The sequence below is a fragment of the Hyperolius riggenbachi genome, chromosome 2 (genome assembly GCF_040937935.1).
Source record: "Hyperolius riggenbachi isolate aHypRig1 chromosome 2, aHypRig1.pri, whole genome shotgun sequence".
NCBI classification, from domain to species: Eukaryota; Metazoa; Chordata; class Amphibia; order Anura; family Hyperoliidae; genus Hyperolius; species Hyperolius riggenbachi.
Window position 1 is genome coordinate 364910930 of NC_090647.1, and position 18229 is coordinate 364929158.

The 18229-nt window shown below is 42.3% G+C and overlaps 1 protein-coding gene across 5 annotated transcripts in view; it reads right to left on the bottom strand.

Annotated features, from left to right (window-relative positions):
• MAGI3 (membrane associated guanylate kinase, WW and PDZ domain containing 3) overlaps window positions 1-18229 on the bottom strand; it is a 506679-nt gene that overhangs the window by 410686 nt on the left and 77764 nt on the right. The gene's annotated exons all lie outside the window — the stretch shown is intronic.

Sequence of the window (18229 nt, forward strand, 5' to 3'; positions counted from 1 at the left end):
CTGATGGTTCCAGGGGGTACTCGGGCTTGATATACTTACCCAAAAATAACAAATTTAGAGTTTTAGAAAATGTTTAATCTTATTTACACAACACCAACTTAGTATTTTAGCTAATTAAAAGCAATAGTAAATGCTTGACAAATTGTGTAGAACCAATTATGTACTACTATTAAATATATATTTGTCAAGTGGTACTTGTCATAATGTTGACTATGCTAGTGGGTACTTGGTGAGTGCAGGGTTTTAAAAGGGGTACACACCGATACAATTTTGAGAAACACTGTACTAGATGACAAATTTATATTTTTTCTCAAACATAAGCACAATAAAATGGAACAAGCCTTAGTGAAAGGTCAGTCTTTCTGTGTCAGCACAAGATCATCTTTGAATTTAAGTGTATTTTTGACGGCGCTTGTATTTTCCCTTCTTAGTCATGGTCTTCAGTTGTAAACAACAGAGGGCATGAGTTATTTTGCCTGACTCCTGACAAAGCAGCTCCTCTTGACCCATTCTTTGAATTATTTTCCTTTGGAAAGTATAGGTCAATCTAAATTTCATACTTGAGCTATGGTTTATATTTTATTGTCAATTTAAGTAAACCAGTCATGGCAGAAATATGCATTTGCGGATGTATTTCTAAAAATGCTTGCTGTCATGCTAGGTACAGACCATACAATTTTCTGGCAGATTTACCTGCCAGATCGATTATTTCTAGCATGTCTGATCTGAATTTCGATCAATTTTTCAATCAATTCTCCGATCGATTTCCATAGAAGTGAATGGAAATCGATCGGAAAATCGATCGCCATTCAGATAGGACCAGCTGGAAATCATCGATCTGGCAGGTAAATCTGCCAGGAAATTGTATGGTGTGTACCTAGCATAAGGTTGGTCATCTGGTCAGAACTCATTCTGAATCTCTCACCAGGAAGACACATACAGTATTTTATAGCAAGTACACCTCCCCACTATTACTGTCCTGACATTTTGTTGAAGATCTAAAACTTAAAAATCTTACTGGAAAAGAAAAAAAAAAGTTCACCTTGTGCTGTTGGTTACGGTTATGAAGCCCTAGTATTGTTTATTGTTGAGTAACAGTGAGTATTAGTCCATAGTACTGTCCAGCCGGCTTTTGACTGCCAAAATGTTTTATGCCATCAACTTAAAGTGGCACTGTAATTACACATAGTAGAATGCATTATGGTATTCATTTTTACATTAATTCTAGTTTCAGCATCAGAAACTCTTCCTACAGCAATATATTGCAGTATATTGGTATGTAACACCATTCCTGCCAGTGATGTCACAGCCTTGACCGTTTAAGCATGTGCCCTTGTCCTCTCAGTGCACTGTAGAAGACCTGGGCCTCGATCCATCAAGACTTATCGAATTGGTTAACGACAGTTCGGTAAAATACCGAATTCGTTAAGTTGATTTCAGGATTCATCAAATTTATCTACAGCAGTAATAATTCGGTAATGATGCGTTAAAACGGAAGAAAGTGCAATTCATGAAAATGAAAGTGGGCGTGGTTTAGCGTTACATTTAGGATTTGTTATCTCCTTCACTGCTCTGTCGTTATTCCTGTCAGATATAATCTATCGTATATAAAATATCGACACGTTACCGAATGGTTACCGAATTGTTATCGATATTTTATCGAATTCACACCGAATGCAAAAAAAACTTGATGAATACAACTAGAAATCGATAACCTTCGAATTCGGTAATTTGACAAACTGGAAAAAGTTATCTCAAAGACAATGATGAATCGAGGCCCTGATCTGTTATATAGGCTGTTCCCATTGTTAAGGCCTGTAATCACTGCAAGTTGGCTCGGGAACCCAAAGCGCCGTTACGCCAACTAACGAGCATTCCGCGATCCATCCTCCTCACCTGAGGGAACATGCAAAGTCACACGACGGGCACAATCGAGAGTTCAACGATAGCAGCACTTTGTGCTGGAAATCACAGAAACAATCGCTCATTGTGTGAAAAATCGCAACATGAGTACGTAGCTTTTGGCTACATTTACAATGGTACATTGTGGCTGCTTTGTAACCCGGCTTGTCACACTGCAATGCACCACCTACGCAAAGTTCACAGTGCAGCGGCAGTGTTGCAGTATAAAAGGTTACGACATCGAAACGCACTGTAGTTACAGTATAGCACGCTGTTTTTATTGACTGCACGCTTCACTGTATACAATGCGCAGATAACACACAGGGCTACTTTACCAATCAGTTGCATTCCTGCTGAACCTAGCCTATGGCTTTGGATACTAATGATTAAGATATAAATCAGTTATTTGATTTGCCAGATTTATTTTCCTTCCTAGTTCAGCGAACATTTGCATGTTGATATTTCTATTGAACACTTGTCATTATCATTGGCATAACTGGTAGATATGCAAATCTCCACTGATGCTAATAATTTTTTCTTGCATGCAGATTCCATGCAACAAGGGAGAAGGCACACAACAGGCTTTTCAACTTGCGTTTATCTAAACTTTAGCAAATACACTGTGATTCCATGTACAATGTATACAACTGGAAATTTGGACACTCAAAAGCTGGAATCATAAGAATCGTATTTCGGCCAGTGACAATCTTGTGCATGCATATAGCTTTAAAGTACAACATTCAGGTCAGGGGGTAACAACGCTATGCCATGTGGCAATCTCTCTAACTTAAATTAAAAGGAATCCTAATGTAAGAGGGATATGGAGGCAGCCATATTTATTTCCTTATAAGCAATACCAGTTGTCTGGCAGTCCTGCTAATCCCTGGCTGCAGTAGTGTCTGAATCACACATCTGAAACAGGCATGAGGCAAATCCAATCAGACTTTAGTCAAACATCTAATCTGCTTGCTTGTTCAAGAGGATATAAGGCTAAAGGTGCGTACACACATGCGACTATAGTCGTTTGAAACAATCGTTCCCCGATCATTTCAAACGACGATCGTTTAAAAAAAAAAAAAAAAAAACAGCCAACGATCATTAAAGTGGATCCGAGATGAACTTTTACTCCTTGCATAATTGTGTTCCTTACATATAGTTTATAGGGCATTCCTCAAGCCAAATACTTGTTTTGTTTTGTTTTAATACCCTAATTTCCTATAAACTAAACAAACCACACCCACAGCTTCTCCAGAGTGCCTTGGCGCTTGCAAGGGATTGTGGGATTTCAGTCTGGGCAGGTGAAAAAGGTGTTACTAGCTATAGATTTCAGAGGCAGAGTTTTCACAATCTGAGAGCTGCAGTGCAGATACAGATCAGTTGCCTTTGTAATGGAGGAGATAAGAGTGGAGTTTTCACAGAATATGCAGATTAGCATGCCTAGATACAGATAAGCTTGCCTGTGTGTGTAATTGTGTAATAGTGACAAGCAGAAAACATGTCTGCTCCCATTGTATCACACGAAAAAATATTAATATACTGTTGAAGCTGTTTGAAGATAGATTTGCTGTGTAAACTATCTAAACTTTAGATAAGATATATAGACAAGTCACTTGTTATATTTAGTTTTTCATCTCGGATCCGCTTTAAGTCAAACGATGGACGAGCTAGATCATTAACAAAAGATCTGTCCTGGCGGATTTTTTTAAACGACGATCATTAGAAAAAGTAGCACATCGTTAAGAAACGGTGGTTCGTAGTAGGCAAGACATGCGCACTTCGTTTTATAGTCACAGCACATGAAATTTTCCCCTCGCGATGTAACGTTCGTTCTATGATTGTGCCCAGTGATGCGTTGTATACTACATGATTATACCATAATTTTAATTTTAACAGAACAAAGTGTATTTTTGTAGGTTTTGTCAACACTATATTATCTAGATGCTCTACTACATACAGACAGTATGAAATACAAATTTAGTTATGTCATATGTGCAACGTTAGTTTTACAGTGTAACGTACGTTTTGAACCGTTCGTTACGTGAGGGGAACTTACTATGATGTAACTTCCAGGAACAGTATGGGATGTTGTCCGGGTCATTCGGTAACAAATGACCAGATCGTTACACACCTTTAAAAGCTAGGTCATTCTTTCGTCAATTAAAAGATCGTTCGTTGTTCACAACGAACGATCGTTGTCGTATGTGTGTTTGTAGCTTAAAAGTATTAGAGGCAGAGAATTGGCAGGAGAGCCACTGTTTAAAAGGAAGTAAGTGTCAGCCTCCATATTCTTCTCACTTCAGGTATGCTTTAAAACATGGAGACATATTGGTAGACTGCATGATACAGACTGACATCTCTAGCATGATGATTTGGAACTTTTTCATAGAATTTAGTAATGCAAAAATGCAATGATTACCCAGAACACACCGGGTAGTAAATACGCACGTCAGAGGAATACACTTGAGGGTACGCTATGTGCTGCTATAACCCTCACCAGACCAAACATGCATAGATTTCAAGACCTTCAGTACTGTCTTTTATGTAAATTATAAAATTAGCAAGGGAGCCAAATTACGGCAGATGTGAATAACATTTTAAATTATGAGATCACATTTTCCATCTATAAAAAGGAAAACATTTTTTGGTAAACATCACAATCTGTTCTCAGTTTATAGTGATCTGCCAACTGCAATCAACAAGAATCCTGGTGTAAGCAATTATTAACCAGATTTTATTTTGTCACAATAACAGAAAAAAGAAAACTGAGCTATTAAATACAACTCAGATCTAACTGACTTCACATTTGAGGTCACAAAAGATAAAGTCAGGCCTTTTCATTATGGCTGTGTTTTTTTTTTTTCCCCGGCAAAGCAAAACAATGCCATCCGCAGGAACTTTCTGATGTTTCCATTCATGCTTTGCGATTCATCCCAGAATCACAACATATGGGTACCTTCATTTCTGCCCATTCACGATGATAATCCATTTTATTACATTTTAACTGGCTCACAATTGCATTAGGTAACAGGCAAAGCAGTGCAGTGCAGTACATCGTGGTGGCCTGCATTGCCCACACCACGGACATGGAAATGAGGCCCCTGTATAGATAGGGGACAATGCCATGGAAGAGACAGAGGTGAATGCATCTTAGACCTGTTAAAGGATACCAGAGGATGGGTATGTAGAGTGCCTAGCACACAAATAACTGTGCTCGGCCTGAAAGGGTTAAATATCAGGTATGTAAGTGGCTGACTCAGTCCTGACTCAGACAGGAAGTGACTACAGTGTGACACTCACTGATAAGAAATGCTAACTATAAAACCCTTTCCTAGCAGAAAATGGCTTCTGAGAGCAGGAAAGAGATAAAAAGGGTCAATAGTTCATAGATTTTAGCTCTGGCATACTTCAATGAATGTGTCATTGAGCAAAAACAATAAAACTGGTAAAACATGAAAAGTAGATTGAAACATAAAATAAAACTGTGGAATATCTTAAAAAGTAATTTTTAGAAGGAAGATGGATACAATCGTTTATTTCATTTTCACCTCAGGTCTCCTTTAAACTATACTTTAAAGAGGATCTGTATTGTTAAAATCGCTCCAAAGTAAACATACCAGTGCGTTAGGGGACATCTCCTATTACCCTCTGTCACAATTTCGCCGCTCCTCGCCGCATTAAAAGTGGTTAAAAACAGTTTTTAAAAGTTTGTTTGTAAACAAACAAAATGGCCACCAAAACAGGAAGTAGGTTGATGTACAGTATGTCCACACATAGAAAAATACATCCATACACAAGCAGGCTGTATACAGCATTCCTTTTGAATCTCAAGAGATCATTTGTGTGTTTCTTTCCCCCATGCACTGAAGTTTCAGGCTGCTCTTTTCTTCCTGCAAACAGCTTTGCCCTTGTTTGTAATTCCTCAGTATGTGAAAGCCCAGCCAGCTCAGAGGACGATTTATCCAGCTTGTAAAAGATAAGATAGAAGAGAGAAGCTGCTCTAATCTAAATAACACACAGGCAGTGTGCAGAGAGGGGCCTGGAATTGTGAGTTCATAGCAGAACCACAACACTGAAGAACTTGGCAGCCTTCCAGACACAGGCCGACAAGTCTGACAGGAGAAAGATACATTGATTTATTACAGAGACAGTGATAGTATAAAGTGCTGCAGTTAGCCAGAACACATTAGAATAGCTTTTGGAACTTGTAGGATGATAAAAAAACAGGATGCAATTTTTGTTACGGAGTCTCTTTAAACTGTCCAGCGATGAAGCCTACACAGAAACAACTTTGTGCTGGAGCAACTCAGTTCAGGGATAAGTACCCTCTTCCAAATTGGGGCATCTCAGAAGACTATCAGGTAGCACTGGAGAGATTTACCTTGAATCTGATGACACTAACCAGCAACTCTGAAGCCCCTTCAAAGTGGGATTGTCAGCCACAAAATCGAACTCCATTTATCCACTGCTCTGTTTATTATGCAGCCTGCAACCTTACCCTGCACTGCAAGCATTAGAAATCTAATCAGAAATGTTTCTGCTGACAAATCTTTTCTCAGTTGGTCTGGCTCTATTTGGTACATCGCCAAGGAGAAGGAAGCTTGTCATCTCCTCTCCCACATTCCTGCTATTCACTGATCACTGGCGAACTGAGGGGGCTGTTCCGGGTGTCTGGAACCTCCCCCCTGCACTGAGCTGTATTCAGCCAGGGAAGCCTGCATAATATAAACAGCCTCATTCTCCCTCCCTTCTTACTTCTGGTGCTTCCCTCCAGCTAATAGAATGAGAGAGGCAGCCCAGCTTCCCTCACAAGAAGATGCAGCCTGCAGTGAGAGAATGTTGGTTATGGAGTCCTGGACTCTCCACAGCACAGAAGTGTCCGACATGATGAAATTAGAGTGCAGGCAAGCTGGTAAATATGCACAGCATGATGCAGAGCTTGCCTGGACTCAGGGTCCGTGGGCAAACATCTGTCTGGTCTCTCCCCATTGTTATAATGACTGCATGTGTGGGTAAGGTGTTTAACAAGCTGAAAAGTTTTTGACAGTCCCTAGACTCCAGGAGGGCTTCTTTCTGACTTGTGTGAGAGACTGACAGGGACAGGAGTCCGATTACAGGCAAGTAGCCTGTCTGATGTGGGACTGCAATACAGATAAGTTCTCTGCTCCATCTCAGGCTATTCTCAATTTCTCCACTCCTCTCTCTGGGCTAGTGCACGCCAAAATGACAATAGCAATCGCTAGCAATTTGTGAGTGTGATTTTGTGAAGTGATTTTCAGAGCGATTTTTGAATGAATTGCTCAAAAACATGCTACATGCAGTATACCTGCGATTTTGAAAAAATCACAACGCTGCTGTGGGAACACCCACATAGGGTAACATTAGTCAAGCGCTTTTCAAATCACTGTTGATTTGAAAAACGCTCAGAAGCACTCTTGGTGTGCACCAGCCTCCTTCATTTACCTTTGTTTCCCTCTTCCCCTAGAGCTGGCTGTGTCTTCTTGTCATACAGGAAAGCTAAATAAAAGTGCAATCCTGGTGAGGCAAAATATTATTATTTAGTATTTATATAGCGCCGCCATCTTCCGCAGATGCATATATCCCTGCATCATATGGCTATCGCTTGCGCTATGTGACACTATGTAGCATATTCCACTGAATTGTCCAAACTAAGTCTATCTCCCGTTCCTCTCTCGGGGAGTTGTTCCAGCGCTGTACCCCGTTCACATTTGCTGCTACCAGAAGCCCTCAGAAACACTTGTGTCCTTGAGTACTTCCAAAGATAGGCAGCTCCGTAATACGCCAGCGCACTTTTGTGCATGGGCAGTATGGAGCCACCTGTATTCAGAAGCACTCGGGGACATACGTGCTTCTGGACCTTTCAGGAACCCCCCCCTTAAAAATCCTGCGTTTGCCCCTGCTGATGGCAGTTCAATCTGAAGCTGCTAAAATCGAATCTATGCTGTGCTCACGTGTTTACAATGCAAGCTAGATATGACAGTGCAGTTTCTAAGACGGGGAGAAGAAAAAAAAAAAAAGTATGGGAAGAACTAACATCAGGACTGGCTTCAGTCAGAAGAAGACAAAATGGAAAATTCCAGGAAGTTTTCTATTTACTATATAAAGTTCCCTGAGGCTAAGTTCACAGCGGGATGTTAAAGACGCACGTTAAAACAAAATTTAACGCAGAATAGCGCACTGCAATGAAAAATCAATGTGCCGTTCACACTGCACACGGTAAATGCTGCACGTTAAATGAAAGTACTGCATGCAGTGTGTTATACACGTTATTAGCTGCGGTAGACTGTTTGCACATGCTCAGTAATGACTTGGAAGCATACTTTTCATTGCCTGTATGCTCTACTGTATCTACTGTATGCGACAGTAATGCTGCGTTGTGTTGTAAGCTTGCATTGCGACTTTAACATCGCATCAAAATGCAACGTCCACACTGTGAATCTAGCCTAAAATCAAAACTTGGACAGTACAATACATATATTATGTAAGTAGAACAAGTATTTATCAAGTTACATATGTGTGTTTTCCCTCTAGGATAATATTACCTGTCTTCAATAAAATAGCAATAATTACTGAATTTGATGGTGCCGATCTCATCTTATGTGAAACTGGGCTCATGGTGCTGCTGAACCCACTGATCAGAAACATCACTGCTGCTTCACAAGTGTGCATCCCGCATTCCTTGCAACAGAAATGTAAAGTTAAAGAACAACTATCAAAGAAACAGTTTTTCTGTAAACCCCACATTCCTATAGAGATTTAAGTCAACAACACTAGAAACCTTTTAAGGAGGTCTCAGCACAGGCTGTGTGAAAAAAATGGCTTGTTTACCAGCTGTTTTGTAACAATTTTGTGTCGGCATCGGGGGGGAGGGGAAGGCAGAGCTGAACTGTAACCTGGCTGTAAACGGTTTACGTTACACTGAGGCAGAGGGAGACACACAGACAGGGACACAGAGCTTCAGCTGAGGAGTATTTACATATTTGAAGCTATATTTCTGCTTTCTATCATTCTGATCAGATTCCAGTCACAGTATTAGAGTCAGTGAAGATTGTCTCTGTATGCTGGATGTCCTGGACACAGCCCTTCATAGTAATGCCCACAGTGAGACATCTTCTCTGTCATTTTTAATTCACACAAATAAAAAGATGAAAAAAAAACCCTTTGTATTGATATTTGCTAGTAATTACTGGAAATATATGTGGCATTTAGAATTATAGCCAACTTTGATAGTTGTCCTTTAAAGAAAGGTCAATATGGAAGAGAGATAGCAGTTACTGTCTTTAGTGCCATGCTGGACAATTACAATACTAGTCCTTACATTCCTACTCTGACACAGAAATGGTTCCTTCTCTGTGTGATTCAATTGGAACATATCTATTTGTCCTCTAAACTAAATATAAATAAAACAGTATGTCATATTGGACCAAGTACAGCTGATTAGCATCCTTCCTTTGCAAAAAATTGTGTAAATCCACATATGCCGAGCTTAATCATAGTATTTTTACAGTCCATGTGGTGGGTTGAAGGAGTATTTTAAAGGCTGCTTCATGTTGTAATCCAAGTTTTATGTATTCAGCATTAGAAAAAGAGCTGACACAGAAGAAGAAGAAGAACTGAAGGATGGGTTTATCTTCCTGACAGATAAACAATGCAGATATGTAGCAGCAAATCATCCTTCTCCTGCATTTCAGTACATATCTTAAGGCATCATCAAGCGATTACTGTGCGGGTGAAAGCTGATACACTGACCTTATGCTGCACTGTGCAATGCAGCAACGTGTCTGGACTTAAAAGCAGGCTTCACCTGAATGTTGTGCTCTGACATCAATTCTACTACACTAAACAATCTACATCAAAACTGCCCGATACTATGGGCAAGAAAGACACTTTTACAATGTGCAAATATAATGCATCCCGACCTCTCTAATCCCACCAGAAAGACCAAGGTTTACAGACTTTCCCAAAATTGTATGCACATTACAGGCAAAATACATTTAATACATTTATCCTATGTAAACAGATTTTTGGAGTAGTTCTAAATGACACTATAGGTGAAATAGTTTATATTCAGCTAAATCTGCCTGTTTTCTCCCTTCTACCTGTAAAGCATTCTGGACTGTGTGGTATAATTATTGCTCCTTGTTCAGTCCTCACTCAGCAACTACCCTTTATTCACTGTCAGGCAGCCTCGATGTTGCCAATTGATAGCACATAACCGACAAGACTAAATGACAGCAGCAGCAGCCGCCAGTGTCTGTATGAGGGCTAGAAGTCCATAGGCTGGCATGGGGAACAGTAGCTATACAGAGGCGTAGCTAGGGTTTTCAGCGCCCGGGGACAAAGACTATTAATGCGCCCCCCAAAGTCAAGGTACGCGCGCCGCGCCAAAAAGGGGCGTGGCCACATAATAAATGTGGGAGTGGTTATGGGTGGAGCCAAATGTATATGGAGGTTAGCAGGCTCACGCTCACCCACCCTCCCTCAGTATGTACCTTCCAGCATGTTCCAAGACAAATTCAGCAATCATGAGCCCCCCCCATCAAGACAAATTCAGCAATCATGAGACCCCCAACATAACCAACTCAGCAATCATGAGGCCCCCAACAAGACAAATTTAGCAATCATGAGGCCCCCAACAAGACAAATTCAGCGATCTTGAGGCCCCCAACAAATCATGAGGCCCCCAACAAGACAAATTCAGTAACCATGAGGCCCCCAACAAGACAAATTCAGCAGTCATGAGTCACATAAATAGACAGCATTTCACATAAATAGGTAGAATGCCCCCTTAATATGGTAGACACCTCTCACCTGGCAGCAGTTCTCCAAAATACACTCAATCTGACGTGGTTCCCCAAAAATAGGTAGCCCCAGGTCTATAGTTGTCCCCAGAATAGGTGGCCAGCAGTATAGATGTCCCCAGCATAGGTGGCCAGCGGTATAGATGTCCCCAGAATAGGTGGCCAGCGGTATAGATGTCCCCAGAACAGGTAGCCAGGGGTAAAGATGTCCACAGAACAGGTAGCCAGGGGTATATGTGCCCAGTATATGTAGGCAGGGATATGTGTGCCCAGTATATGTAGCCAGAGGTATATGTGCCCAGTATATGTAGCCAGGGGTATATATGCCCAGTATATGTAGCCAGGAGAATAATATGTGCCCAGTATATATAGTCAGGCGTATATGTGCCCAGTATATGTAGCCAGGGGTATATATGCCCAGTCCATGTAGCCAGGGGGTATATATGCCCAGTATATGTAGCCAGGGGGTATATATGCCCAGTATATGTAGCCAGGGGGTATATATGCCCAGTATATGTAGCCAGGGGGTATATATGCCCAGTATATGTAGCCAGGGGGTATATATGCCCAGAGTAGGTAGCCAGGGGTATATATGCCCAGTATATGTAGCCAGGGGGTATATATGCCCAGTCCATGTAGCCAGGGGGTATATATGCCCAGTATATGTAGCCAGGGGTATATATGCCCAGTATATGTAGCCAGGGGGTATATATGCCCAGTATATGTAGCCAGGGGGTATATATGCCCAGTATATGTAGCCAGGGGTATATATGCCCAGTATATGTAGCCAGGGGGTATATATGCCCAGTCCATGTAGCCAGGGGGTATATATGCCCAGTATATGTAGCCAGGGGTATATATGCCCAGTATATGTAGCCAGGGGGTATATATGCCCAGTCCATGTAGCCAGGGGGTATATATGCCCAGTATATGTAGCCAGGGGTATATATGCCCAGTATATGTAGCCAGGGGTATATATGCCCAGTATATGTAGCCAGGGGTATATATGCCCAGAGTAGGTAGCCAGGGGTATATATGCCCAGTATATGTAGCCAGGGGGTATATATGCCCAGTCCATGTAGCCAGGGGGTATATATGCCCAGTCCATGTAGCCAGGGGTATATATGCCCAGTATATGTAGCCAGGGGGTATATATGCCCAGTCCATGTAGCCAGGGGTATATATGCCCAGTATATGTAGCCAGGGGGTATATATGCCCAGTCCATGTAGCCAGGGGGTATATATGCCCAGTATATGTAGCCAGGGGGTATATATGCCCAGTATATGTAGCCAGGGGGTATATATGCCCAGTAGATGTAGCCAGGGGGTATATATGCCCAGTAGATGTAGCCAGGGGGTATATATGCCCAGTAGATGTAGCCAGGGGGTATATATGCCCAGTAGATGTAGCCAGGGGTATATATGCCCAGTAGATGTAGCCAGGGGTATATATGCCCAGTATATGTAGCCAGGGGGTATATATGCCCAGTATATGTAGCCAGGGGGTATATATGCCCAGTATATGTAGCCAGGGGTATATATGCCCAGTATATGTAGCCAGGGGGTATATATGCCCAGTATATGTAGCCAGGGGGTATATATGCCCAGTAGATGTAGCCAGGGGTATATATGCCCAGTAGATGTAGCCAGGGGTATATATGCCCAGTAGATGTAGCCAGGGGTATATATGCCCAGTAGATGTAGCCAGGGGGTATATATGCCCAGTAGATGTAGCCAGGGGTATATATGCCCAGTAGATGTAGCCAGGGGTATATATGCCCAGTAGATGTAGCCAGGGGTACATATGCCCAGTAGATGTAGCCAGGGGTATATATGCCCAGTAGATGTAGCCAGGGGTATATGTGCCCAGTAGATGTAGCCAGGGGTATTTGTGCCCAGTAGATGTAGCCAGGGGTATTTGTGCCCAGTAGATGTAGCCAGGGGTATATATGCCCAGTAGATGTAGCCAGGGGTATATATGCCCAGTAGATGTAGCCAGGGGTATATATGCCCAGTAGATGTAGCCAGGGGGTATATATGCCCAGTAGATGTAGCCAGGGGGTATATATGCCCAGTAGATGTAGCCAGGGGTATATATGCCCAGAGTAGGTAGCCAGGTGTCCCCCTCCCTGCCTCCCCAGCAGGAGGGAAGCAGCGCAGAGAAGAGGGAGAGCTGCTCTCTCTCCCTCGCTGTCCCCTCCATTAATGTCCGGGTGCTGGCAGCGGCGGGCGGAACTTACCTCCGTCTCGTCGCAGCGCGGATGGATCTGCCGCTACTCTGGTCTAGTCCAGACCAGAGCAGCGGCTGCGGGATCCGAACTTCCGGCCGGCGCTGGAGCGAGACGGAGGTGAGTCCCGCCCGCTGCGCCAGCACCCGGACAATAACGGAGGGGACAGCGATGGAGGGAGGGAGAGCCCTAAGGTGAGAGAAGGGGGGGAGATGGCCCCCTTCTCCACCGTCCGCATAGCTCTCCCTCTTCTCTTCTCTGCGCTGCTCCCCTCCGCAGGAAAAAAAAAAAAAATCAGCTCAGCTGGGCGCCCTTAGGGACCCGGCGCCCGGGGGCACTTGACCTACCCCGACCCCCCCTAGCTCCGCGCCTGTAGCTATACCAGACCAAATCAGTTAAAAAGAGCACACCTGTTAATTTGAGTGCCGCCATAGCCCACAATGTCATTATTGCCAATGGCGGTGCTAGGAGTATAATGTGGACGCCGGTTGCCTAATTTCAGTTACCAGCTCAGAAGCAGTTTTGCAGCCTCACAGATGTTGTGCTCTGCAGCAGCTCCCTCTCCCATATAGACAGAACCACTACACAAAACCCAGCTGTAGAGGGTGCTCCACTTACAGGCTCAAAGCCCCTGCAGCCCTCCCACTCTGCTCAAACACAGACAATGTTGGCTCTCCCTTGTACCTATTTTACAGAGCCCCACTTTTTAAATGTACTCGCCAGACACCAGAGTTCTCCATTAGTGTCTCAGACATGGAGCAGTGATCAGTGGCGACAGGAATAGCTGTGAAATGTAAGTGTCCAAAGGGGATGGGACCAAAGTGTTGGTGGGTCCAATGGAACTCAAATCCATATTAAAAGCCCTGTATTGGGGAGAGAACCAAAATAGGGTCACACTAAGGTGGTTTAAATTTTGCCCAAATGCTTTGTGCAGCGATCTCAAGAGAAATTGTGACTGCGATTCCTGCACCTTTGGAGTGCGGTAAACTGTACTGAGCTTCCAATTTGCAATTTTTTCCCCCTGTGGGAATAAACTTCATTAAACTTACTGGGCATCTAGAGGTCTGGCTTAGCCCCACCGCCAAGCACAAGGGGTCATAGGTGAGTCTCTAGCTCCAATCTGAAAATGCTTGGAAGAACAAAGAGAAATCGAGAGCCCAATATGGTGTAGTATTGTTAAGTTGGTTGTGGTTAAAAGCAAAATATTTAGAAATACTTACAAACATGGGTTACCCATAGGCAACCACTTCATGTGCAGGTGGGGAGTATTAGAACCTGACCCCACTCAGGTTTTTAACTTTCAAATGATTTTATTAAATTTTCAAAAGAAGGGGTAATACAGACAAACAAAATATTGGAGATATACAATATGGAGAGTGCATACATATAGCTTATTCGGAGATGAATTGTATACAGCTCAGTAAATCTCCTGGGGTTAACGTCGGTGAAGGTGAGTTAGGCAATGAGAGTAGCCGCCGTAGCAACTAAAGTACACATAAAAGTCAAGTGGATGCTGGCAGCAACAAGGCAACAAGTACCAGCTCCCTTCAGAGTCCAAGCATATTGCCAAGTACACATTTTGCAAAGATCCGTCTGCAGAGGTGACGAATCATTAGGTGCCTATATTAAAAAAAAATTAGGTTGGGGTAGAGTAAAGAAGAGATTCATGAAGGGGTGAAGAAGATCTGAGTGAGAAAGTGAGATTAAGATAGTAAAGGAAAGGGAGAGAAGGGAGAAGAGGAAAGTGAGATGGTGAAAGGAAAGAGAGAGAGGAGAAGTAAGAGTGCAGCCAGCTCGTCGACCAGGTACGGAAGCGGGGGCACGCCACCACCCTCCCGATGTTGGGGATCTACTCTAAATTAGACTTCAGTGATATGTTGTGGTACCCAGTGGGAGTAATTAAGAAAGTAAGGCTTCCAGATTGCCTCAAATTTTGGGAGGGTATCATCCAGAATGGCCTTCATCCTATCGAAGCATAAAGCGGAGCTCAAATTGGATTTAAATATATCAAAGACCAGGGAGGAAGATTTACAAGAAAGCGCTATTACCCTCTTCGCTGCAAGGAGCACGTGTTGGAGAAGCTTGTATTGAGAGATGGACAGTTCTTGGGGCCTCATGCCAAGCAGTGCTATCTGTGGTAATTTAGGGATTTGTGTTTTAAATATAGTGTAGATTACCTGATAGATACTGATCCAGAATCTGCGCACCTTTGGGCACTGCCACCATATATGTAGGTAAGTCCCTGGTTGGCGGCAGCCTCTGAAACAGAGGTTCGAGGTGCCGGTCTGAAATTTCGCCAACCGTTCTGGCGTTGGGTACCACCTAAGAAGCACTTTATATTGCGTTTCCACCAAAGATGCGCTAATAGAGCATCTGGGGGTAAGCTTCCATAGATCGTTCAGGTCCTCCACCTCTATGGTGGCGGACAATTCCTGCTCCCACTTTAAAATGTACTGTGGCTTAGGTAAAGGAGTTGGGGACCCACTCAGGTTTTTAAGATGTCGCTCTCTGTAGATAGGAAACGGGGTAGCACCCCTCCACCGAGGGTGGAATCAAGATTTCAGCAAGGCTTGGTGTACAGAGGCGCCAAAGTAGAATAAAAACATTTAAAAAGAGTCTAAAAGAGGCGCTCACTTCTGCATTTAGACCCATTGAGTTATACTCCTGTTTGCCTGATGATGCAGGACCACACCTGCAAAACGCTTTGCACTAAGTGGAGTTCAATAAAAAAAAATTTGTATTGATATATTGTAGCTCAATTGAGTTTTATATTTTTGAGGGAGGTAAATCCACCTGAACATCCCCCTCTTTTAGACGGTTTTTAAACGTTTTTATTCTTCTTTGGCGCCTCTGTACACCAAGCCTTGCTGAAATCCAATCTGAAAAGCTCCTGTGGCCTCTTCTGCTGGGGGGTGCAGCTACAGGCAGAATCTGCCCTAATTGCAATTGCTCCCGTGGGTCCCACTCCATACAGAAATTGGCAAACATCTTTTTGGGATCACAGGCAATTCAAAAACCCCCGACAAAGCCGCTCTAGTGAGTTCCAGACGTAAAAGCCCCCTTAACATACTCATTTATATTTATTTTCTCACGTACAAATTGGAACTTTATTTTTGATATGTTCTTTATCTGACAAAAGACCTGTGACCAATCACTTGTGATTCCACTTAACTTTTCTGTCACCCAGTAAGGATCGGTACTTGATCCATTGGGAGAAAGTGCCGTGCCTATGACACTATACAAATGTGTCACTAGCCTCCTGGCTATAGAGGGACAAGCAGCAAGCACCGGGATTACCCATTTTCTCGCAAGTAAAGGTGATGGTGTGCAACCTGTTCTTACAATGCAGCAACACACCGCTGTTTAAAGCAGGAATTAACAAATACTACTGTTTGCATATGGTTTCTTTTGGCTTTGCCAAAGAGAAAGTCAAATATAATTTGATCAATAAAAGGGATATTGGCAACTGTAAAATGACCAATACAGAACGGCAATCTAGCATAAAAGTAAAGATCACTTAAAAATTGCCACTTCTCTAAATCTAAAGATCTGAAAAATGGCATTTTGGGCCCTATTTATAAAGTGTCAGCCTGCTCACCAGAAAAATTAGATCGTTTCTTCTGAAATAAATGTGGCAACAAACATTTCACAAATGACAGTCTGGCAACAAAAAACCATGCCTGATCTCATAAGCATGCCATTAAACCAACTGCACCACTATTCCTTTCTGCTGAACTTCTGGTGCAAACAAAATATTTGTAAATGGTTACTGGCCTTATTTATCATAGTACCTCAAAATGCCTTAAAACAGATTTTCAAATTAAACTTGCAAACAATAGGGACAAAACATGGATATCCTTAAATGTAAGTACACGTTCTGATGCTCAGTTCGGAGAACGAACAGATGGATTCACTATTTTTTTTTTAGAAGCAATTATTATAGTCATATATAGTTATATAGACGCTTCCTATTCTCTTATTAAAAGCAAAAATGAAATCCCTCTATATTTTTAACACAGCTAATCAGAACTTAGGGTGTGATGACATAGAAACTGTCCCTAAGTCTCTGCTACATAATTTTTCAATTAGCCTTAAAAACTCTCTCCACCCAATTGCATAACCCTGTGGCACTGGGTGTAGCCTGTATATCCAATGATCCTGTCATGCGGCCATTATGGGTCACTGGCCTGTATGTATGCACGTAACAAGCCACGCATTACTAATCATCAGCGTGTATTTTCTCTGCAGTCATGAAAACAGCCAAGCACACTTTGTGAAAAGCTAATAAATTCATTCCTCTTCTTGCTGCACATAAAATCTCTAGAGTTCATTTAATTATACCTCACTGTGTAGATACCTGAAAAAAAACAACTACCTGTCAATGCCAACTTTTATATATTGTGTTTTTTAACTTGCCCAAATCTACATATAACAAAGTCCACATTAGACATTGTCACTGAGGTGCAAATACATTGGAGAGGATTGAGAATTCTTCTAATTAGGGTACAGACTTATGCAAATTATGAAAATATAAAATGTAAATGGACTAATCAAATATTGTAGTGAAAGCATTTGATAGATCCTTTTCAAGCTGCATAGATTTGCAGTAACATTTACATAATTCTGCATCAACTTAGAATTATTTGCACACTTCAAGTGAAGTAGAAAGTTGGAACTTAGCCAAAATGTTGTGCTAAATGCTTTTAGAGGTCCATGGCACAGGAATATGGTGAAACTATGCCCATAGACATCCGCGTAGAGCAGAAGTAGTTGTGTAATAAATTGCCTTTAGGTATCTGTGGCATATGGATGTGGAAACACAGAAATGGCTATAGACCTCCACGGCAGTCTAATGCCGGGCATACATTGATACAATTATGCGCGCGGATCGATCCCCGCTCGTCCCCACCTGCGCTCCTTATCAGCCGCTCGATTCCCCGATCGAGCGGGGAATCTATCCGGCAGGTCATCGGACCTGTCGGATATTATCAATCGAGCCATCAGCAGCTCGATTGATAAGGACTACAAATACAGTGTATGCCCAGCATAAGGGTTATACAGGCAATTGCATTCTCATTGCTGTATTATACAGCATATGCCTGATCATGCCTTTAAAATCGCAAAAATTCACTATAGTTCACTATATGAAATTTATTTCTAGCTAATTTTTTAAAAATTATTAGGATTTTTTGTACAGGGAAAAGCAAAAAAGAACACTTTCTCCAAACAGGCTCAAACACCATTCCAGTCTATAGATATGCTTACAAAAAAAATACTGCA